The sequence below is a fragment of the Narcine bancroftii genome, chromosome 12, assembly GCF_036971445.1.
Source record: "Narcine bancroftii isolate sNarBan1 chromosome 12, sNarBan1.hap1, whole genome shotgun sequence".
Lineage (NCBI taxonomy): Eukaryota > Metazoa > Chordata > Chondrichthyes > Torpediniformes > Narcinidae > Narcine > Narcine bancroftii.
The window spans coordinates 19,355,217-19,380,848 of record NC_091480.1 but is presented as its reverse complement, the minus strand read 5'-3'; the positions used below and the strand labels follow the sequence as shown (position 1 = coordinate 19,380,848).

At 40.4% G+C, this 25,632-nt stretch overlaps 1 long non-coding RNA gene across 1 annotated transcript; it reads right to left on the bottom strand.

The window, feature by feature from the left end:
• Positions 1-9,772: 9,772 nt before the first annotated feature.
• Positions 9,773-23,714, bottom strand: LOC138747164 (uncharacterized). Its single transcript, XR_011347341.1, has 3 exons — positions 23,637-23,714; positions 15,956-16,124; positions 9,773-9,846 (listed from the first exon to the last, which is right to left on the bottom strand). It is a non-coding gene; the product is annotated as an uncharacterized lncRNA (long non-coding RNA).
• Positions 23,715-25,632: the final 1,918 nt, after the last annotated feature.

The following is a 25,632-nucleotide window of genomic DNA, read 5'->3' as shown; positions in this document are numbered from 1 at the left end:
CAGATCAGAAGATTGACAGGTAAAAGTAGGTCAGAGATTGAGTTTGCTAAAACCTGCTGTTATAATTAAACAAGCATGTGTCCACGTTAGGGATCTCCTGCATTGCCATCTTGCCTCATGCACTCCTCACTTCCTGCTAAGTTTTCCAACTTACCCAATATCTCCAGTATCTCAGAATAGAAATGAATTCAACCAGTGCAAAAATGGTTCTTCAAAACAATAGGTTAGTCTCAAAAGCTCAGCTTCTATTGAGAAAGACAAAGGTATTGAAGAGAGGATATCTGCTTGCAATTCTGACCAAGTGACTGAGCAACAACATGATGCGATTAATTAAAATTCCAGCCCATCACCTGAGCTTTTTACAAGATAGTCAATAACACAGGACAACAATTTTTTTCCAAAAGGCTGGTTTCCTGAAAAATAATTGGGGATTATGATAAACAACTTCAAGTTGAACACAAAGATAATTTCCGTTTCAGTTAAGTTGGAGAAACATTTAATTAACTTTTATTGAATTTAGCCTGTTTAATGGCATATTGACGCTGGCACATTGCATTAGTTCAACCGACCTAAAAATGTTTTGCTGCTGATTTTCATTTGTACTCAGCATCTGATGCCTCTCATGTCAGTGTCCAACAATAGTCGGCCAGCATTGATGGATATCGCTTGCCCTGATGCCACTATACCATGGTTGCAATATCCTGATAAATCCTTTCACCATGTTCATCATTATGGCACCATGATCAGCAGGGAAGAACTCCAAGTGTGACTGCAGAAAATGTATTTTCAATGACATGTTGCCATTCATGGTTTAATATGCTTGAAGTAGACTTAAAATAAGATAGGAAATCACAAAAGTAGGTTATATCTAAAAAACGGTATACGATAGGAAAGTTTTAGGTAATTTTCGTGATCAGCAGCCTAAAATCCGTAATATACACCCAAAAGTGTTCAGAAAGCAAAATATTCATTGTCCAGTGTTAACTATAAATATTTCAGTTGTCTACAGGCGTATAATAATGTATAATCCAGATCAGTGAATATTTGAATGTCTTTAATGGAAGAGGATAGATGTTAATCATGGTTGCAAAGTCCTGGGCCTCACGGTTGGTGTAGCGGTTAACTCAACGCTGTTACAGGGCCAGCAACTAGGGTTCAAATCCGGCGCTTTCTGTAAGGAGTTTGTATGTTCTCCCCATATCCTCGGAGTACTTTAGTTTCCTCCCACCATTCAAAACATACTGAGGTTGTAGGTCAGTTGGGTGCAATTAGATGGCATAGGCACGTGGACCAAAAGAACCTGTTACCATGCTGTATTCTAAATTAAATATAGGTTTGCTCAGTTCATTGATGTCAGTGTAATGTGAAAGCATTGTCTTTGGAATGTCATTCTATTTCAGTCCATTTCTATGCAAATCCCATCACTCTATCCTTCCACAGCTGTGCTTGCTTGATAAGATCCAGACACCAGATACACAGTGCCAACCTCCATTAATAATAGGACTGCCAGGGATTTTATGCTATATTTACTCTTGTGAGCAATGCGACTATTTGTATTTATTGAAGTTTTTTTAAAATGTCAAAACAATAAAAATTATGGCCTTGGGAGTCCAGGTGCACCTATTTCCTGTGTGCACAGGTGAGGAGCAGGAGGTTTTGGGTTGTTCCAGATATTAGTCCTCAATCCACAGGCCATCTCTGATCACATACAGTACATGCACACACTCTGCTATCTATCTACAGCAAAAGTCCAAAAGTCTGGATGCCAGAAATCTGGACCTTCTGAGTATCTGGCCTTCTCAAAAACTCTCAACTTTTTTGTGTGTGTGAGCGCGTGTATGTGCGCAGATGTGCCAGAGATGTACAGCGGCAAGCAAGCGACCATGCAGAAGTCACGGAAATGTAAGAAAAAGATATTTATTTGCTTTTTTGTACTTTGTATTTTTATGAAAAAATGCTTCATTAATAAACTATCAAAATGTACCTGTTATTCTCATTGAATTTTAAAAATACTGCCCAAGAATCTGAAAAATCCAATAATCCGGACTGACTCAATCCCTGAGCAGTCAGGATTTTAGGACTTTTACTCTACTCAGAGATCAGAAATCCCATCAGCATCTGAAAACAAATGTGTGGCGTTTCCAAGTTTCTCTCCCATTTTCTTAAGATTGTTATCATTGGTATAGTTCAATCATAATTTTGGTAATAAAAACCAAGCAGTTAATTCATTACGTCAGAACTTTTAATATTCATTTGTTTGTCTAGTGCTTCTCTTGGCGCACTCTTCTATTGCCTGCATTAAATAAGGTTGGGTCCACTATTATGCATGAACTTTTAAGGAAATTGAATATTCCGAAAGTGCCATTTAATGAAAGCACAGTATTAGATGAACCCATCACAGAGGAAGAAATAAAGAAAGCAATCTTTTCAATGAACTCTGGTAAAGCAACAGGGCCAGATGGGTACCCAGTAGACTTTTTCAAATCTTTTTCCAATCTCCTTTCTTTTTGGTTATTCCCTATTTGTAGGTAAATTAACACAAGCTTTTTATGAAGCATTTATCTCTTTAAACCCCAAAAAAAGACAAAAACCCCACTGAATGTGCATCATCGAGATCTATTTCTTTATTGAATGTGGACTCTAATTTTTTTTCTAAAATATTGGCAACTGAATTGGAAACTGTCCTTCCCCATATCATTTCTAAAGATCAGACCAGATTTATCAAGAATCATTATTCGCATTTCAATATTAGCAGGTTCATGGACATTGTTTATTCTCCTTCATCTAAAACTCCAGAATGTGTTATCTCGCTTGATGCTGAGAAGGTATTTGATAGAGTTGAATGGGAATGTTTATTTAATATGCTTTAGAAATTTAGTTTTAGTCCAAAATTCAATCTCTTGAATAAAATTGATATATCATTCACCTTTGACTTCTGTGTTTAGCAATAATCAGAGATCCCCCCCCTCCCCCACCAACATAGAGTGGTGATGGGGGGGGGGGGGAAGGATGTTAAGGTGAGCAGGTAACATAATGGAAATGCTAGCAGCTTTTGAGAGTGGACAGTATACCTGAATGTAGCAGGACATCCTGAGGCAACGTAAATAAAATTCTAGCCTGGCTCACCTTCATTCCATGATATTTATTTTACACAAACTGCCTTGAGTTGAAGTCAGAATTGTCATTATCTTTAATGTTCAAACCAAAATTGTTCAGTAATTTTCATTTCACTTCAGCTCATCATTCTATCTTTACATCTTAATTAGAACTGTTTAACCAGCTGAAGCCATTTGCTACACACTGCTGACAAATGAAGGCACCATTAACAAATGCAGGATGATTAAGGAGGTTGAGATGAACCTTCATGCCAATAGAAGGATGCACAACCTGGACAAATGACCCTGCTTTGTTCTATTTTGTGGGGAGAAGTCATCAGCGTCAAGTAGCATGAGAATTTTTAGTACTGTTGTGCAACGTCCAACGTATGTTTCCAGAGAGATTGCAGTAGCCACCAACATTTCCATTGTCTGATAAGCAACTCTTCTTATTTACTCAGAGAACTGGGCTTCCCAGGGGAAAACCGATCTCTGCTGAAATTGGCATCTAAAGTCCACTGAAGTCATGACCTATCGTGAACATACAACATCTCCTCACTTGTCAGGAAGGCGCAACAGTGACTTCCAGAGGAGACTGAATTGGGAAACCTGTCAACTTCGTACAGCGAGTGTGTCCTGGCCGGCGGCATCATAGTGCAGTATGGTTGCTGTAGAGCAGTGGTCCCCAACCTTTTTCTTCCCACTCACATACCACTTTAAGTATTCCTTATGCCATAGGTGCTCTGTGATTAGTAAGGGATTTCGTAAAGTAGGATGTGGGTGGAAAGAAAAAGGTTGAAAACCATTCTTGTAATCATACCTCATTGACTCGTTATGTGCACGGTTTCAGAACTCCAAAGGAAATGGACCAATGACAATTTTTCTCCAGCCAAATATTTCAGTAACAAGAGTCTAGAGCAGTAATTCCTAACCTTTCCTTTCCACCCACATCCCACCTTAAGCAATCCCTTACTAATCACAGAGCACTGATGGCATAGGGATTACTTAAAGTGGGATGTGAGTGGAAAGAAAAAGGTTGGGAACCACTGCTGTAGAGCATCATATCAGAGGTCAATCCACAGGACCAGAGAGGATCACAGGAGTCCCCATCCCACCCCCACCCCCCGTCAACGTGATTTACCAGGATCATTGTCTAAAGAGGGCTCAGAAAATCAGTGAGGACCCCTACCACCCTGCATGGACCCCCTTTACACGGAAGTAAATAAATAGATGAGTCACAGTGAGTGTATATGAGCAGTTCATCAGTGCTTATGTATCATTGTTCTGTATGGGTGTTATGTCTCTGTGTGTTTGTTCTTGTACAATCAGATGATAAATAAACGAACGAATTCTATTTTACCCTTCTCACTTAATTTTATAATTTTCTACCTGATTTAAATAATCCATATTATGTTTGCTGGTTGTTTTAATGAGGATTCTTTGAAGATTTGATTGAAGATCCTCACTGTTTGTTCCGTTTATCTTAACCCCATAGTGGAGGATGAGTGGGGACAGATGATACTGTGAAAACTGGTGAGCATGTTGCTTCACCGTCGGCTGCAAAAATCGAAGTTGATATCTCAACCCTTTGAGAGCACAAATAAGAAGAGATTTCTACACTAGAGATTAACAATTCCACAGGAAATGAAATACAGTGAATTTTTTTTGGAGGTATATTTGCAAAGCTCAAAGGAGGTTTATGGTCCATTTCCAGGTTTTCCCATTCCAGTCAATGACCAGAAAATTGAAACTGAGCATAAATCTATTTGGGAGTTTAGCTCCATTTGAATGACTATAATTTTCTTTTCAGCGCAGCCACCCTAGCTGAAAATATTTCTTGTACAGACAGCATACCTTCCAGTCCACATCTCCTTCTCCCTTCCATGCCTGACTCATTTTCATGCTCCCCTACATTATGTGCTTCAGTTGCCCACTGACCTATGTGCTGTGTACATTCTGCCTTCTGAAAGATAGAAAGTCAGGATTCATTTGGCAAACATGGTCGACTGTGGTTTTCTTGTTACTTTGACCTGCCTATCAGCCCTACAACAGGCATGTTCAGTGGAGAGGGGTGGGCAGCAATTGATAGAGAGCAGTGAGTTCAAGAGGTAGAATGGCAATGGTATGTGGTTTGCATCCCCCGCTCCCTCTGCCCGTCACTGCCACCAGCTGCATCATTCATGACCAATCTGACCATATCCCAGTGGCTGGGACTTCCTGCACATGTATGCAGTTCTCATTCAGCCTCGGCTCATGAGTGAGAGAAAAAGATTGGTCGACGCTTCATGCCAAAACCCTTCACTCAAAATAGAGGATGTGGAGAAGAGAGCTGGTGCAAAGACAGGGGGCTGTGTGGAATTGGTGGACCAGGAGAGGAGAAGCAAGACGGACAGAGGTGGTAGAATGCCAGATGCCAGACAAAGAGAGAGAGAGGGAAAGAATACAAAATGGTCAAGTGGAGAGAGAGGAGTAATCTCAAGTGGAGTGGGGGATTAGAAGACAAAGGATGTCAGTGCTTGAATATGATAAGAAGGGAAGATGAGAATGATGGTATAAAGAGGGACCAGATAGATTCATAGTGTCGGGAGGGGGGAGAGTGAAAGAAACCAGTGGGGAGATAGAAGTGGAGGAGTAGGGAATCAAAGAGGAGGGGGATGAGAATGGATGGGGGCTGGGTGGGAGTGAGGACAAAAAGAAGGGGAAGGAAAGGGAAAAAAATAAGAAAAAGAGAGAGGGGACTCATTATTTGAAATCAGAAAATTCTAAGATCATATCATTTGGCCACACATAGCCAGGAGGAACATGAGATGTTGTTCCTCAAGTTCAACCATTATCGATGTGGGCCACATGCCCCCCACTTCCGGGGGCACAGCATATTTAAAGGGGGGCCATGGACTGAAACCATAAAATATTTTTAATGTGGTTGGGTTGAAGAGACATCTGGAAGAAACCAACTAAACTTGACTGCTTCACAGCGAAGTGTGCCCGAAAACTTTGAGCAGATTCCTAAGGGGGCCATAGTAAAAAAAGGTATAGAATGGCTGCTCTATTTCACACTGGGCCTCACTCGGGCAGTGAAGGCCCAGGGCAGGTCAGAGTGGGAACAGGAAGGGGAGTTGAAATCCCAGTTGCAACTGGGAACTCAGGGTGGTGTAGTGTGAAGAGTCACATGACCTCTTTGGCGGAAGTCACCTCCCCTTCAAATCAAGGTCGAGCTCATCCATAGGTGAGAGCACACCTTGCCTTATTTGGGTATACCAGAGCTGGCCCCTCCAGCCGATTGCAGAATAAAGACCACCACCTGGAGCAGCTCTCTCTCTTTCCCCCAGAAAAGAACCCTAGCTCCAGACCAGGTTGTGAGCCATGGGCGATACTGGAGATTCAATTGTTAGGTGTGTGCCGGGACAGAGAGTGGGAGGTTCTATTGTGGTGCAAACCTATAAAGGATTATTGTGCCTTATTCATTATATCAGTGTAATTACATTCTGTAGTTAATCGGGATGCTGTGCTACTAGTTAGAATCAGAATTTATTGTCATGAACAAGTTATGAAATCGGTGTTATCCAGCAGCGTCATTGTACAAACATACATATTATAACCATCTTACAACATTACTATAAAAAAATTTAAATAATAGAGCACAAAAAGTAAGCCAGTGTCTTTGGTTCATTGATTATGGAGGCATCTGATGGCAGCAGGGATGAAGCTGTCCTTGAGCCGTTGAGTGCTCGATTTTAGGCTCCTGTACCTTTCTTCTGATGGTAGCAGAGTGAAGAGGTCATGGCCTGGGTCTTTGAGGATAGGGGTTGCCTTCTTAAGATACCACCTATGTAGATGTCCTCGATGGAGTGAAGTCTGGTGCCTGTGATGTTGCAGGCTGAGTTAGCAACCCCTGGATTTTATTCTTGTCCGAGAGTAGGCGCCTCCATACTAGGCAGTAATGCAACCAGGCAGAATGCTCTCCACAGTATACCTGTAGAAGTTTTCGAGAGTCTTATCGAATCTCCTCAAGACACCTCGCAAAGTATAGCCACTGGCGAGCCTTCTTTGTGATTGCATCAACGTGGATGGTGCAGGTCAGATCTTTGGAGATAATGACACCCAGGAATTTGAAGTTCTTGACTCTCTCCACTACTGAGCCCTCGATGAGGACTGGGTCATGTTCCCCTGGCTTCCCCCCTGAAGTCCACAATCATTTCCTTGGTTTTGCTGACATTAGCAAAGGACGGTGGGTACTCTTTGTTTTGTCCTCGCGTTTAGCTGAGAGAACCGTGATTCAAAGCAATCTGTCGGGAGTAGCCAGTGTTAGTTATTTAACTGCGTCTGATGCACATGAAACACGTGTAGTTTTTCTGTCTGTGTGTGTGTGAGTGTGATTGCTGTTGCGATTTCCCCCATGTGTAAATAAAGATCCTTGTTTGTGGTTAAACTGTGCTCAGACTCATCACTTTTTAGACCCTCTGAACTTGTTCTCCACATCTCAGGTGGCCATTGTAGACAAAGTGTAGATGCGCTGCAAAACGCTCCCCAGGTCTGCGATGTAAAGGAGGCCACATCAGCAGCACCAAATGCAGTCAGGGAGGTTGAAGGAGGAGCATGTGAATCTTTGCCTCATGTGGAAGGGTTTTTTTTGTGGCCCAGGAAGGTAGTGAGGGAAGAGGTGTAAGAACACGTTACACTGCATTGCAATGGAAAGTATCAGGAGTCAGGTTGGTGGGGAGGGATGAGTAAACAAGGGAATGATCCCTGTAGAAGATGGTTAGAAGTGAAGAAAGGTAGGCATGGACTATTCTCTCCTTTTCGAGATCTCTCTGTCTCCATCTCACAAAACAAGCTATATATCTCGACTACACCTCCTCCCACCCAGTCCCCTGTAAGCATGCAATCCCTTTCTCCCAGTTTCTCTTCCTTCAGTGCATCTGAGGGCTTCCATTCCAGGGCAGCTGAAATCGCTTCCTTTATCAGGGATCATGGCTTCCTTTCTACTCTTGTGAGCAGATCCTTCTCCTGCATACCCTCCATTTCTTGAAGCTCCACTCTTAACCCACTCCCCACCCTTCAAACAGAAGAGGGACAAGGGTTTCTCTGCTCGTCACTTTTCACTCCACCAGCCTCTGCGTTCAGCACATTATCCTCCGTCATCTCTGCCAACTGCAACTAGACCCCACCACCAGGCACGTCTACTCCACCTACACCAGCTTCTTTACACCAGCTTCTCAACCCTTGATGAAGGGATTCAGGCCAAAAAAAAACGTCGACCATTCTTTTCCTCCCACAGATGCCTCGATTGTGCCTCAAGTGTTAGACTCACGTTATTTCATCTAATGTAGAGCGGACACTTGATTGAAGTAGAAGCATCATGCTGGAAATTGCTTCGCTGAGCACCTTTGCTCTGTCGGCATCAATGAGAGGGACCTCCCAGTGGAGGTCCTCAAACAATTCTTCTGTTTTTGCAAAATTTGGAATATCTTATCAGTTCCAAAATGAAGCAGAGGGCAACATTATTCAGCGTTATCAGATAGCTCTCAATTGTGTATCGCTTTTTAAATACTTATATTTGTGGTTGCTCATGTAAAGATTTTATTTTATATTATTTGCAGAAAAATCTATCATTATAATTTAATCTTTTCTTGGTTATATCATCAGCTTTAACATTAAATAATGTTCCGAACAAGACAGGCAATATTAAACACAGTCCCATAAGCAAATAATGAAATATGAACAGAACAACTCAGCAACGTGATTCCATTTTCACAGGCACCAGCTCAACATTCATAAGCATCATTCTTTGATCTCACTGAGTGAGAACACAATGCTGGAGAAACTCAACAGGTTAAGCAGCAAAGATGAAGATATAAAACCAACGTTTTGGGCTTGAGGCCTTCATCAAGGTATGAGCAAAATGTGGGCAGGTGACCGATCAAAATGGTGGGGAGGAGGGGCAAGGGGAGGTGCACAGTCCCACAGGGAGGGAAGGCACACCAGCAAACAGGGTGAGGGGGGATGGCTCTGTGAATGGAGAAGGGTGGAGAGCTGGAGGGAAGAAGACAGAGACAGGGTAGAGAGGGAACAGGCTGACAGTAAGCCGAAGAAGTCAATGCCATCTTGTTGGAGAGAGCCCAGATGGAATATTAGGTGTTGCTCTTCCAACTTTTGGGTGGTCTTGGTTTCACAGTACATGAAATCATGGGGAGTGGGCTGTAGAATTGAAATTGTTGGCCACTGGGAGGCTCCTGTCATTGATGCAGACAGAATGAAGGTGCTCAGCGAATTGACCTCCAGCACTTCAATCACAGTGTCCGCAGACCTTTGTGTTCTCTCCCTCTCTTCCCCATCCTCTGTCTTCTTTCCTGCAGCTCTCAACTCCAACCCCTTTCCTCTCCATTCACAGAGCAATCCCACCTCTCCCTGTTTGTTGGTGTTGCCTCCCTCCCTTACCCACCTCCTGCCTTTGGGATAGTGCACCTTCCCCTGACCCCACCCCCTCCCCCCACCATTTGGTTTGGGCATCTGCCTACATTTTGCTCATACTTTGATAACGGGCACAAGCTTGGAACGTTGGTTATGTTTCTTATCTTTGCTATATAAAGTACACTGTTTGTCTGGCTGAGTTTCTCCAGCAATGTCTTTTTACCTCAGTAACAGTGTCTACAGACTTTAGTGTTTTGCTCTTACCTCACCTAATCTGGATGCATACTTTGCTGGCCCAAGCCAAAGCATCTGGAAGTCCAGCAACAAAGTCCTGAAATGGCTTCAAATGACATGAAGAAATTATGTTAATAAACTAGAACCCCTGGTAACAAAGACAGCTCCAAAATCTTGAACAACAGCAATGTATTTCCCCAGCTTTGCATACTGGTTTTTAAATGGTTTCTGAATGGATTTGACTTTCAGAACCATTTAAAAACTATTGAAAATAAGATTAAACATTCTCAAATGCATTAAATTAATTTAAAATGATTAAATATAAATAAACTCAAATAAAAATATTAAATCATTAAATAAATCACCTTCAATAAAAAAATAACTAATCATCTTGCCTTCCCTTCCACCAGCCCATAATCCCCATAAAACAATAATACCACACTAACTATCCAGAGTAAGGTCCAGACTACCATATCTTAAGTACCAATGTACAGGAGCTGAGAACCCACTGTGGAGAATCTCAGCAAGATCCAGTGCTTTGTGGACTCCAGTAGTGGAGTGCATTGGTACCAAATGTGCAGGTGTAACAGTCAAATTTTGTGGATTGATTTTTTAGGGTAAAATTTACGGGATTGACTATTACACATATGTTACTTTTGGCCAGAGAAAGTATCTGTGGAGCTCGGGTCATCGGAGCTCGAATGAGCAGGCGACTGGCCAGAACCCAGTGGTAAATCCACTTACAATGCTTTGGGAGCACAGGTAGGTGGGTGGCTGGGATGAGGGTCCGCAGTCGGGGTGTCGGGAGACCGGTTTGGTGGGCGGCCGGGCCTGGTCCTGGGGGAGAGTTGGCAGTCATGGTGTTGGGACCTCTGGCCAGGGGACATCGAGAGTCGAGAGCCTGTGGCCGCGGCGTCTGCGGTCGGGGCATCAGAAGACCAGATGGGTCAAACTTTTACATGATCAACTTTTACACGGTGCCAACTATCACACATGCATATACGATAATACCATGCTAACTATCCAGAGTAAGGTGCAGATACCATATTTAACACAGTATGACTTTGACTTACAATGAGCATGTTTATTGAGATTGAACAAATAAATGTTCACACTCAATGATAAAACAAGGTTCAGGATTCCTTTTTTTGGCATGCATTAATAAATAAAAATGTAATTATTCATGATATACTTCAACTTATGTCTGCCATAATGCAAAATAAGTTGAGCTCAGCCAATCCCAAGGTTTTATTGTGGCTGTGCCCCCCCCCCCCCTTAGGACTCTGCACAAAGATATGGATCCCCTTCCTTGTGAAGCAGTCAATTTTAGTTGGTTTCTTCCGTACTTGTTTTCCTACTAACAGCATAGAAAACAAAAATATTTATTCTTTCAGTCCGTGTTCCCCTTAAATGTGCAGGGACCCAACCCCTCCCCCCCCCCCCCCGCCATTGAGAATGGCTGGACGAAAGCATTAACACATTCCTAATAGCAGGACTTGTGGCAATTTTGATTTCGAAATCACAACTTGTGTTGGAGTCCAATGTGTGCCATTCTTTATTTACAGAGTTTGTTGATGTGGACAGCTTCCTTCGTTATTTGACTCAGGCAGTATACATCCTGTAATCTAGCAATCAAGTCGATAGGGCAGAGCATGAGCCGGAAATCACACTGTTTAGAGAATTAATAGTAAGTACTGTGCATACATAGTGTCATTGTTAAAATTATTGCACCAAGGGACACAATTTTTAAAAAACCTAAAATAAGTGCTAATTCCGATAAATGTAATGCTATACAGTATACTTAAGTATCTCCTGCTGACTGGTAGAGAAGTCAGACAGATTAAAGTGGGGGGAGGGGGAAAGAGGAGGTAAATGACTTATCAATTCACAAATTAGCCAGTCAAATGCCAGGAGACAAGACATACCTGAAACATAAATCATCACTACTCATCTGCCATATTTCCGTGTTCTTTACTAGCACTCACAGTGCTTTTTGTGGCTACTCAAGACTCCCATTAAACTCTCCATAGAAAGTTGGGTCTAGTAATTACCAATGTAAGGACCCCTTCATAAAGAAAAAAGGCGAATATAAAGACAGAGATTCTCCATCTTTACATCACTGCACTTGCCTCCATAAAAGGTCCAAAGGCGGATGGACTGTGAAATACACTCCAGCTTCCATCTGCCTGGGGGATGGATACACTTAAAGGGGGGGTACTTAAAAAGTGTAGTCTCTCCACTTCCTCCATGAAAGGAATGCTGCTTAAAGTGGCTGCAAAGGGGAGCGCTGATCATGTCACGATGACGCTGTCAGCCCGTGACCTGCCAAGGCAAATAGCGCCTTTCGAAGACTACACAAAAGAGTCTGGAAAAACAACCAACTGAAAAACCTCACAAAGATTAGCGTATACAGAGCCGTTGTCATACCCACACTCCTGTTCGGCTCTGAATCATGGGTCCTCTACCGGCATCACCTAGAACGCTTCCACCAGGGTTGTCTCCGCTCCATCCTCAACATCCATTGGAGCGACTTCATCCCTAACGTCGAAGTACTCGAGATGGCAGAGGCCGACAGCATCGAATCCAAGCTGCTGAAGATCCAACTGCGCTGGGTAGGTCACGTCTCCAGAATGGAGGACCATCGCCTTCCCGAGATCGTGTTATATGGCGAGCTCTCCACTGGCCACTGTGACAGAGGTGCACCAAAGAAGAGGTACAAGGACTGCCTAAAGAAATCTCTTGGTGCCTGCCACATTGACCTCCGCCAGTGGGCTGATATCACCTCAAACCCCGCATCTTGGCACCTCACAGTTCGGCGGGCAGCAACCTCCTTTGAAGAAGACCGCAGAGCCCACCTCACTGACAAAAGACAAAGGAGGAAAAACCCAACACCCAACCAACCAATTTTCCCCTGCAACCGCGTCTGCCTGTCCCGCATCGGACTCGTCAGCCACAAACGAGCCTGCAGCTGACGTGGACATTTACCCCCTCCATAAATCTTCGTCCGCGAAGCCAAGCCAAAGAAGAAAAATATATAAATTAATAAATAGATAGATTTATATAGATATATATATAGTGAAACCACATAATCCTGCAGAAGTTCAGCAGGTCCAATAGAGTAAAAACACACAATGTTGGACCCATCTGCGAATTTGGCACTTTCACTTCCCGGCACGTATGTTTGACTGCACCATTCACCTGGCCTCCCTCAGCTCTGGAAGCCAGCTCCCGATTTTACTCTCCATAAAGGCAACGCAGAATCCACATTATAGGGCATCACCGTAAAACATAAAATGACCTTTTTATTTTACTTGAGCTGGCTTTAATATGGGGTTTCAGCATAAAAAAGGGCCTAATGTGTTAGGAGTGAAAGGAAAAATGGAGAGAACAAATTTCATCTAGTATGAGAGTCCAGAACAAGAAGACCTTGCCTTCAAATTAGACCCAAGCCTTTAGCAAGGTAGTCCTTCTTCATAAAAGGTCAATGAATCTTTTCCCCAATGATGAATCAGTTAAACATTTTCAACCAAGACTGTTACATTTTTGTCATGCAGGAATGTTAAAGGTTGTGCAAATCAGGGAGAAAGAGTTATGCCGCAGCGTTACCCTCATTCTCTGCTGCTCACTTCCAAGAATCTAAAACTGTGTCAATTGTCTTTTTTAATTATTTGAAAGCTAAAAATATTGATTATCAATTACATTAAATTACATTTATTGGCACAAAAACAACTTGTAGTCCTGAGAAATGTATCAATAATTCTCATTTTATTCATTGTTTGGACAATAATGAATACTGAGAAATAAATGCCCTAGTTAACGACTCAAAATGATTTTATAATCCTAGGCAAAAATAATCATCTTTTCATCAATTTTTTAAAAAAGATTTTAAATTAAACCACCAAAACTTATTTTATAACTTGCATCTTTAACAATTTTAATTAAAATAGTGTAACATTTCATATAATTTACATCTTTACCAAATCAGTTTTTTTTCCCCAGCTTATTCAATTTAATTCTTACTATTCTTGGTTTTCAATATATAAATTTGTGTGCTATTTGTATATATGTAGAACATAGAACACTACAGCACAGTACAGGCCCTTCAGCCCTTGATGTTGTGCCGAACATGTATATACCCCTTATGTCTACCATAAACCTCCCTCCCTTCACTTTGTATACGTGTCCTCTGGTGTTGGCTACTCTTGCCCTGGGTAAAGGTACTGGCTGTCCATCCTTCCTATGCCTCTCATAATCTTGTAAACCTCTAAGTCTCCTCTCATCCTTCCACACTTCAAAGAGAAAAGCCTAGCTCTGCTAACCTTGCCTCATAAGACTTGTTTCCCAATGCAGGCAACATCCTGGTAAATCTCCTCTGCACCCTCTCCATACCTTCCATATCCTTCCTATAATGAGGTGACCAGAACTGAACACAATACTCTAAGTGTGGTCTTATCAGAGATTTGTAGAGTTGCAACATGACCTCTCTACACCCGAACTCAATCCCTCAGCATCACATCAGCCTTCTTAACTCTCCTGTCAACCTGTGCAGCGACCTTTGGATTTGTTTGGATTTGGACCCTGTGGTGCACTGTTAGACAGAATCAGACACAAACAAGGTAAAGACTGTACAACAGGCTTTAATCCACAAAGACTTCCACAGAGCCAGGCTGGCTGTGGCTGCAGCAAATCTGGGTGAGGCCTCAGGAGGCCGGTACAGGCTTATATCCCGGAGGGTGATTGACACCCGACCAGGTGGGGCTTGATCCATTCAGGCCGACTGATTAACAGCCGGCCAGGTGTTATCCTGTCCCCTTACACTCCTGCAGGTACAAAGGTTGCCCCCTGCAGTAGGCCGGTGGTGTACCACCACAGACCCCAAGGTCTCTGTTCATCCACACCGACCATTAACCCTGTACTCAGCCTACATCACCTCACACTTGTCCAGATTGAACTCCATTTGCCACTTTTCTGCCCAACTTTGCATCCTGTCTCTATCCTCTTATAACCTTGGACAACCTTCAACTCCATCCACAACTCCTCAACTTTCGTATCCTCATGTTTAAACACTGAGGACTGAAGAATGCTGTTTTCTTCAGTTGTATTTATGCAATTGGATAAAAATAATAAACTTGAATTTGTGCTTGAATTACTATTCCTTGATTTTTCCATTTAATTTGTATTTTCTTTATCAACTTTCCAAAACATCGTGCTTATCTGGTTGCTAAAATGAAAACAGTTTGATAGTGGTGATTTCATTCTTAGTGTTGACGTGATCTCAGATCAGAAGTATATCAAAATCAGTGGAAGATGCGTCCAGCAGGAGTGGCATCAACCGGTCTGGACAATTGCTAGCCCCACAGGAGCCTCCAGTCTTAATATTACTTTAACAATGTGGTTGTTTATTTAGAGGGAGGGGGGGTTTGGATTATTAAGGTTTCTTTTTCTTTCCTATTTTTTTCTTTTTATTAGTAAAGATAAACTAGGAAACTAGTGGATCATTAACATTGATCATATCATAGAATAAGATGAAAATACCTGAGAAATATATCCTTTCTTTATATATAAGGGAATCTTATATCTTGTATCTTATCTATTTTCTATTCAACATTGATTTTGGCTACATTATGAAGAATGGGTGAACTGTTAACTCAATATAATCATAGAATTCAATGTTTTGAATGGTATAAGTTAATAATTCAGGTTATACTTCGAATTTACAGTTTTCATGTGACATGTATATGATACAATTTGATTTAAGTCCTTAGTTAGAAGACCACATATAAAGGGTTTTTTTTCTATTCAACTCAATAAAAATATTTTAAAAAGAAAGAAAAGATCACTGGAGTATGGGAGTCTTCCTCTCCCCCCCCCCCCCACCCCCACCTTGCCCGCTTCCAACGCAAAACATTAATAAATTGACCTGGATATTGCATTTTTGGCAAGAATGATACACCATGCACAAGTACTTGCTGAAATCAGAGGATATAGACATATAACAGTTAAAAACACATTTGTAACAAAATTAGGTAGATACATTTATGGTGAATTCAAACAGCTGTGACATTCAGAGCTGCTGAAGGGCCTGAAGTGCAATTATTTTCTCCTTATATAGTTCCATTATTGTCAAAAGCAGAACTTATGGAAGAAGAACTGCAAGGCAGAAAATAACAGTAGTTTATTGCTCCCTGGCATCTTTCTGCACATTATTGACTCACCTTTCTATACCACTGTTTGCAATGGAAGTTCAGAGCTCTGGTTGAAAGAACATTGATCTTTTGTAGGTACATGGGAAACAATTAAGCTCTTTTCTCTTTCTTTCATCATTCGAGAGTGTACACACTTTCTCATGCACAGCCAAATCAACTGAGAATGGGCAAATTTGTCCTGCGAGGAAAATAAAATGCAAATGATCATGGGCTTTTTTTTATTGGAAAAGAGGCAAATTTAAGATTCATAATATCAAAAATATGAAAGTAATCACTGTAGAGCGCATCGAAAGAACCAAAGAATTGTTGATCCAAACCAAGGCTTTTATTAACTAAAAGACTGGAGCGTATCACAAGTAGGTCGACCAGTCCAGAATGACCTGGTCTGGCTAGGAGCAATCCTTTAAGACCTGCCAGTAGGTGTGGCTACACTCTCAGCCAATCACAGTCATCCTCCATTACCATCTGTACATAGACACATTGGTGATAGAATCTGTACTATCACATTCACATTAATTTAAACATATCATAAACTGTGTTTATACATGAAGACAAATTCAAATGTTGAGGAGAGTAAGAAGGAAAGTCAAGATAACCTTTACTTATCAAGGATAATAAAAGCACAAATATGGGAGTTATTGAAGTGGAGCCTTCCCACAGAAGCATTCCAGTCAAAGAATTAGCCATCTTGCCTTATAGATCCATTGTTTAGTGAATATTCATTCAGGGAATATCTCTAATAGCTGATTTCAGGAATGAGTTAGCAGTTAAGGTACAAAAAAAAGTTTGGAGTATATGATGACAAAATGGCATTCAGTTATCACAAGTTATTCATTCTGCTGTCCATAATAACTTCTAACTGATGTAGATTCCTTGTCCATTCTATCCTATGCAATCCAATTCATGTATCATTTGAAACTGTATTCTGATTTAACCTATTTGTTCAAATGCAATGGTTTAGTATTGTTGCTGCCCTATTCTTTACTCGATATCTGAAGCTGATTTAATTCAGCACAATCCTTCATCTCAAATGGCAGCCAAAATGACATCCAATGCAATATTTGACATTCTCATAGTTCAGATTCTGTGCTTCTGAAGATTAGACAGACCTTTCTCCACACAATTATAATTACAAATCGCAAGCTGTTCGGGACTATAATTGTCATGCTTCGTGAAAGATTCCTGACAAGCTGACATGGAATGAGCTTGACATTTTGCTAACCAAAATTAATTTTAAGACCTTTGAAGGAACATTGAATTATACTATAGTTTTTTTTCATTTAAAATGCAATATTTGATTTCAGTGTCCTTTGACAGAGTACAAAGAATTCTGATAGTGATAAAGGATTAGAGCATGTCAAAATCTGATTAGCATCAAATGGGAGCTGTTCTGGCAAATCAAATTCTCATGATTGAGATTCTATAACAAGGAGAGTTGGAGATTGAACTGAACATCTGCAGTCAGAATAACATTTGTTTTCTCACAAATATCATCATTTCAATTTCATTGACATTGTTTGTGTGCAAAGGAGACTCCTAACCCATTAAATCTGACAGTTTCACAGCTACTCTCTTTAGGAACTGAAAAGCAGATGGAAGCAATTGAGAACTAGATTGAACAAAGATCATTGATAATGAAAAACTACAGCATGCTGTAGTGCAGAAGGACTTGGGAGTGCTTGTGCATGAATGGCAATAAGTTGGGTTGCAGGTGCAACAGGTTATTAAGAAGGCAAATGGAATGTTGGCCTTCATCGCTTGAGGAAGTGAATTCAATCCGGTCACGCTGCAACTGTACAAAGTACTGGTGAGGCCACAACTGGAGAACTGTGTGCAGTTCTGGTCTCCATTCTTGAGGAAGGATATACTGGCCTTGGAGGCAGTCCAGAGGAATTTCACCCAGATAATCCCAGAGATGAGCAGGTTGGCCTACGAGAGACTACATTGTCTAGGATTATACTCACTCGAATTCAGATGAATGAGAGGAGATTGTATAGAAACATATAAAATTATGAAAGGGAGAGATAAGATAGAGGTAGTAAAATTGTTTTCACTGGTAGGTGAGACCAGAACTCAAGATTCAGTGGAGTAGATTTAAGACAGAAATGAGGAGAAACTGTTTTTCCCAGGGAGTAGTGAATCTGTGGCATACTCTACCCAGGGAAGCAGTTGAGGCTACTTCATTAAACATATTTAAGGTTTATTCAGATAGGTTTTTACATAAAAAAGGAATTAAGGGATATGGGGAAAAGGCAGGTCGGTGGAGTTGATTCAATGATTAGATCAGACATGATCTCATTGAATGGCAGAGCAAGCTTGATGGGCCGGATGGCCTACTCCTGATCCTATTTCTTATGTTTATATTCTAACATAGAGATATGGTCCATTATAGGGACACACATAAATTACATGCAAGAATAAAACAACCTTTACAAAAAATACTAGCAATACTTTAGGTCAGTGAAGTGAATATGACAACAAATTGAATAGAGCAAAAAGTTAGAAGCCACAATTTGAGCTGCCAGAGCTGCTGTCACAGCAGCGCTGCCACTGATGCAGACCTGGAAAACCAGGGAGCGGAGACACAGCACTACTCCAAGGGGTTCAAGTACCTGCTTCTCATGCTCACTGCTCTGTGCAGGCTTTAAATGGCCTGTCGAATGAGCCAACAGTGTTTTATTTTTAAATCCTGCAACCCTGGGGCTATGTGACCAAGATGGTGGCTTTGGCTTCTCTTTCTCTCTTACTGTAAGGGGCACCGGGCAACGATAAATGTGACTCTTTTATGTAGAGCAGACTGAAATGTTGTGTAATAGTACATATTATGTACTATTACATGAACATAAAGGAATCTTGAATCAAATCAAGAGACTCATAAGGATTAAGTATTTAAAACACTGAATTGTTTATTGTCATGTGCACCAAGATCCAGTGAAAAGCATGCTATCCAGCCATGTCAACCCATACATAAGTACAGCAAGTAGTGCAATAATGAGCGAAGGAGCAGAGTATTCTGTTACACTGTCAAAAAGTGCAAGGTAAATGTTACTTGGGCAAAGTGCAGGAACTGGAGAAAAAATACAGTTAAAAAGGAGCATCATCTTTCATCACAAGATATAGGAGCAGAAGAAGGCTCATTGGTCAATCGAGCCTGCTCTGCTATTCTAACCATGAGCTGATCCATCCTTCAACTCAGCCCCACTGGCTTTCTCCCCGTAACCCTTGATGTCCTGACTAATCAAAAATCTGTCAATCTCTGCCTTAAATATGACCAACAACTTCGTTTCTATGGTCACCTGTGGCAACGAGTTCCACAGACTCACCACCCACAGTTTCCCAAGTCAGATTTATCCAAAAATCATCGCTGACACTCACTTCAGCTACCTCTTCTTTAACATATGCATTCTAGCATTAATTAGCATGGCAAATTTTAGCTGGATCTAACCAGTCATAATTTTGTATCGCCCTTCACACTGATGCATCCAGTCAACAACCCTGGCTGCACACTGAAAGCAGTCAAATATCGAGACAAGATGGCTTGTTGTCAATCAACGGGAACAAGTTAATCACATATCACAATCCCTTGAACTGATTTCTGGGGCTATCAAATTTTTATCCCCCCTGAGGCTGCATTCACATTTGGTAGTAATTCACAAAGCACTTTTGATGAAAGCACTGTCAAAGAAAGGAAATTTTTATTGCTCTCTGTAGGCAGACTCAATTATATTTTCCATAACCTTCATTGTTCTCCTCTTGAAAGGCATGAATCATTGTGAGGAGCTCTGTTATGGATGTGGATTCCTCTCTATTACACAGCTACGCAAGCTGAACAGATCCAGGATACTGGAGATGGCATCTTTCAGATGAGATTTTATGTTTCATCTTTCTGAACAGTTTTGGAATTCTACCGAGAGAGCCTCAACTGTTGCCATTATTAATTGATCATTTATCTTAGTTCTTTATAGAACTTGGTTTACAAATTGGTATTTGCATTTATCTCTATAACATCAGAACCAATATTTCAGATGAAATTTGTTCCAATGTTAAGTCAGTGTGAAGACATCAAAGGTGTTCTATAACTACTGGGTTTATCGTATTCTCAATGTTGCCTAATGCAAGGCCTTTATTTATAAAGTTCCTTTGATTTAAAATGTTTTTTTAAATATAATCTAAGATTATTAATTCTGAAATTAAAGGCACTCTGCATTTTAAACAGATAATCAAATAATTGAAACCTTTAGTGTTTTTTTTTGTTTTGAAAATCCTGATCTGATGAAGAGTCTGAAGGGTGATCCAGAGAGAAAAGGCTTTGGCTCAAGTTGTGAAGGCTCAGTTCGTGGGGTTTATATGAGGATGGAAAGAGGTCAGCTCACTTAATTTCCCACATTGTGTAATGTGGTCGTGGTAAATGTAGTTGCAAAGTTCTCGTAGAGGGAAGATTCATTACTTGCAGTACTGAGGCCATGCCTGCATCCAAAATGACAAATTATGTTGTATTTCTAAGTGTTTTGAACATTTATATTTGTGTGAAGTTGTTCAAACAGAAATTAATACAAGCTCAGTATTCAAGAGGAATAATTGTGAAGCTGGAATATGTAACTCCAGCTGACCAGAACTCAAGTCTAGTAACAAGAAATTAATTTCCAATCTCATAATTTGCCAAAATGTAAATCTGCTTACTTCATATTTACAGTACAGAAACTTTGACTTATTTTGAACCCTTTTCTGTGCATCAAGTCATTGTATCTTGGCTCAAGGACTGAGCATCTATTGAACATCTCAATGCACTCTAGCCCATACCCATCAAAACCTGGAACCTATGCACTTCCATCATATAGATTTTGTTTCTACATGGAGTCTAACTTGCCCCTGTTGACCAAGATGCAATCTGGGCTAGTCCCAATTGTCAGTATTTGGTCCATACTCTTCCAAACTATTCCTATCCATGTATTAAGTGTATTTTAAAATTGGTCATTATTTACTGCTCTGATCATTCCATCTTCCCTTTCTTGAACTGAAGCACAAGCTGGGTAGCACCAGATACGTCACTGATATTATCCATCAAGTTCAAGCAGGTATCACTCTTGGTTCAGCCGTTTCACTATTTCATAGGTATACTGAAGACTTAGGCTGGGAGCAGCAATATAAGTGGGGGCGGCACGGTTAATGTAGCAGTTAGCGCAATACGGTTCCAGCGCTAGCAACGGGGGTTCGAATCCAGCAGTATCTGTAAGGAGTTTGTGTGTTCTCCGTGTCTCCGTGGATTTCCTCCGATTTACTCTCACCCTTCTAAATGTACGGGGTGTAGGTTAATTGGGTGTAATTGGGCAGCATGGGCTTGCCGGCTGAAAAGGCCTATTGCCATGCTGTTTGTTGAAATTTAAATATATTTTTTGTATTTTCTCACTCCAAAATTTAGCGTGGAGGATTCATGGAGCATTCTGCACATCCGCACAGTTTATTAAATAACCATTCCCAATCCTCCCAGTTTCTATTTCCAGCCATCACCCCTCTCCATGTTGGAATCTAGGGGTTAAAACATTATGAAATAAATGATTAATTAATAAGTTTATTTGTACTGCATGAGTCAGGGAAAGAGGAATGTGGCTAAGTGGCTGTCACAGCATGGAGCAAAGTTGGCTGAACAGAAATTGGCCGCTCCCAAGATACAGGGAGAGGATATGCATAAAACGATTTAGGAGGTATGCTCAACTGAAGGAGGTGGGAAGTAGCACAGGAGACACAGGCCAGATCAGAACAAAGAATGGCCCGCAAGAATCAAAGGGAATGGAAAACCAGTCTAGGAGGAAGATTAAGGCACGAGGAGGTGTTAAAGAGAACAGCAGAAATTGGCCAGACAGGGACCGAATGGTGATTAGAAATATCTGGGGATGAATTAATTTCAGATCTAAACAACAGGATAGTCTGGCCTGGAGGATTAACATGGGAATGCTACACCCCAGAAATCTGCAAAACAGGAGATGACTTGTGATAACCCTTATGCAAAAAGATCTAGCAGGGAAAACAACTTTTGTTCTGTGTGATAAGATTGACCTATATAAACTGTGCCAATTGGACAATAGGGGTCAGTCTCGGGGAGTAGCTCACTGGCAGGTGACCTATGAACTAACAGACTGACCCAGAGCTCTGTTAAGTTTTATTCTTGTGCTGTGTAATAAATTGACTGTTGAACCGAATACCTTCTCCTATCACTTCATTCAAAGAACGCGCTGGACTCAGACTGCACATAGACTAAATTAAGAGTAAGTTAAAGCCAGAGTCCAACACCATTCAAGGAATCTAAATGAATGTTCTGGCCTCTCAACCTCCAACTCCCTTTTAATTCCAAAATTCAATAACCATCATGATTTCAGTAGAATCAATGGGTTTCTGTCCTGAAATTAATAAAATTTAAACTTCAATTCGCGAAGAAAAACTATTTCTTCAGATTGAAATGCTACCTGATGCATTTCCAACAATGGAATAGTCTTCCTGCGTGCTCTCTCCGTTGAAATCAAAAGGCTTTGCAAATCGGGGTCCACTTCTTGGGAACACGCACCTTCTTCTGGAGGACGGGTAATTCCAGCGCCATCCTTCATTTGGTGAGCAACAGGTTTTTTTTCAGCCCCCACAGGCAATCTTTGGGATTTAGGCAATGAAGAAATTGAGCCTGGGGCTGTATCAAGTCGTCTAGGCCCCAAATCTTCAGCACTTTGAAAATGTAACTTCTTTTGAACTTGAGGTTTAGTCTTTTTACCATTAGTGGCCATAATAATTCCTTAATACCTTAAACTAAAATTTTAAAAGTTTAAACTCGAAAACAAAGGGTTAAAAAACGGGTATTTAAAAGTCTGGCCAGAGAGGTCGAGATTGCACGTCTAGATTCTATGCCATCTTGCCAAGCCCCCCAGAAAATTTAAACTTATGAAATAAATTTTTGAGACTATCATACAATTCCCTATCTCTACATTTGTCCAGCTCTATCTATTATTTATTCCCTGTGTTCCCCTCTTGGTGGGAGATCTTTTATACAATCCCACTCCAGAGCTAAAAATCACTTCTCTATTAGACTTTCCCTCTTCATTTAGGGAAGTCTCCTTAAACCTAATATACTGAAGAAACCCCACAAATATTACCAGCTTCTCCTCAATGGCTTGGAATCAGATCAGTTTTACCTCGCCTTCTGTTTCAGGGAATATTATCCAGACCTTTCACCCTGTCCTGTCATTCAGTGAGATTTTTGCTGATCCACTGATTCACTTAACATCATATTAAAGATTTATTAATCCCCAATTCAAAATTATCAACAACATCAATTCATTTATTGTGTTGGGGAGAAACCTACACATGGGTGGAAAAGTATCTCTACTTTTCTGTAAAGCACTGTTCTGATTGAAGTTTTGTCCCTTGTCCAATATCCTTTAGGTGATTTTTTTTTAATTCTTATCGAAATTCTACAAACCTTAATCAAATAATCCCTGAACCCACTCAATTATCTTGATACATTCATTCATTTATAAAGTACTTAATAAATGTTTTTTCAGTGAGGACCATCGAAGTCAAAATCTTTTCAAACATGTTGCTTTAGTTTTTGCATTAATGAAGCTCAGTTTGTCGGCTTTTTAAAAGCTCTGATAATTGCATGCTTCAATTTTTTGTACTTTTGTTACTTAATTTTCACTCAGCTCACCTTTTTAAAATCAGTGTGCTAATTCTTGTTTTCTCTTCAGTAGTTCTCTTTGTAGATGTTCATTACTAATTTCCATCTAAAGCAGAACAAGTATTTTAAAATGTTAATTTAAGTTTCTTTAGGAAATAAAATTATAACTTGAGCAATAACCCTTGAATTATTGCCATTCTAATTAACTGTAGATTTATTCTGAGATATTTAGTAAATATGCAAATTATACATATTACCATAAACACTCCAATTACTATAAAATTAATAATCCAAATGAACATGACATCCTACAAAAAGAAATCATGTTATTTGCTGCAGTAGAATACCAATGAAGTGGAACTAACCAGTCCTACCACAACAACCTCGACACAATCCAGCTTGAATCAGTTTACATGTCATTTTAATTAGTTTTAAAGGAACAGAGTTTTTCTTTTTGGTATTCAGCATCTATAATTGAAATGTGTCCTCATTTTTGTGCTAGTGTTCTCTACTAGATGATCTCCTGCACTGACACCCTGCAGGATGTTCTGTTCTGGATGGAGTAAACAATGGGTCAGAAGTAAAACGTCCCTGGGACAGTTAAAGCAAGAAAGAACTCCTTTTTAACACGGCACTTTTCACAGGGTCCAAAAGAATATTTTAAAGTAGAAAACATATCTGCCAATTCCAGGGTTCAACAATCTGAAAATAATCAGACAACTTGTTTGTTGATATTGGTTGAGGAGCAAATATTAACCATGGCAGCAGGGAGCACATTGTTCTTCTTTAAAATAATGTGGTCTTTGACATGCCCCTCAGTGTAACATTGCACCTAATAAATCATGAGAAGGACCTGTTTCAAGAGACATTGCCTCACAGCATAAATGGTCGACACTTTCAGGACCACACCTTTGCCTGATTACAAATTCTACATTATGGAGAAAATGACATGCCGTTTCTATTAGGATTATGGCCTCCTTCAATTTAATTTACTTCAAGTTAATTATTAATGAAAAATCTTTCCTCCCTTACAAGAAACAGCATGTGTTTGGACACCTTAAATAATTAAGTCTTCAAAACACTTATCCGCCATGTAGTAATTATTGTTTGTAAATGACATTATCAAAAGGGAATCACAGCAGTTGCTGCATTTCCCTCCTGTCCAGAGTTTAAAATGTCAAAGGCATCTGCTGTTTTAATTGCATAGTGGATAATTACAATTGAACTACAAGCAGTAATGCTGACACCCAAACATGGCAGCAGAAAATATTAATTATTTATTTTGACATGTATCAAGTTAAATGGCAAATAAATTCCAAAGATATTTAAAGGAATATAGGATTAAATATTGCCTTTAATCTTTTCTCAAATAGTCAAATCATTCACAATTTTTTTTGAAGAACAACAAAAAAACATGTCAGTAAATGTTTATTTTATGCTAATGCAATACCTTCAATAGAGTCCCAACCAAGAGAAAAGTGCAGGAGACGGCAGATGCTGGAATCAGAAGTGAAACACCGGAGAAACTCAGCCAAGTCAAGCAGCATCAGGGAGAGAAAAAGAGTGATTTGCGTTTCAAGCCAAAACCCTTTGTGGAGATGGGTAGTCTCAATCAGGGGAATCAGCTCAAAACCGACCTTTCTTTTTCTCCCATTGATGCTGCTTGACCTAATGAGTTCCTGCAACAGATTGTGTTTAACAATGGAAAAGCTAGGAGGATTTTTTTTTTTAAATATGTCAGTAAAAGAATGTTGGAAAAAAGTGCTCTGGAACTCAGCAGTTCATGCAATCATACGGTTTTTTTGATGTCCAAAAATGAGTCAGGCAACGTGGAGAATTCTTCAGAAAAGTTTAAAGCCTTTATTTGCAAACAAAAGCTGAAGCGATCAAAAGAACCAGTCATTTGACTGCCCACTGATCACATAATGCATCCTCTTTTTATGTTCAATTCTAACCTTGCTTGTTCAATCATGTCCCTATCTTAGAAGCATACCAATCCTTGGTTTGCCACTATTGTTTCTCATTC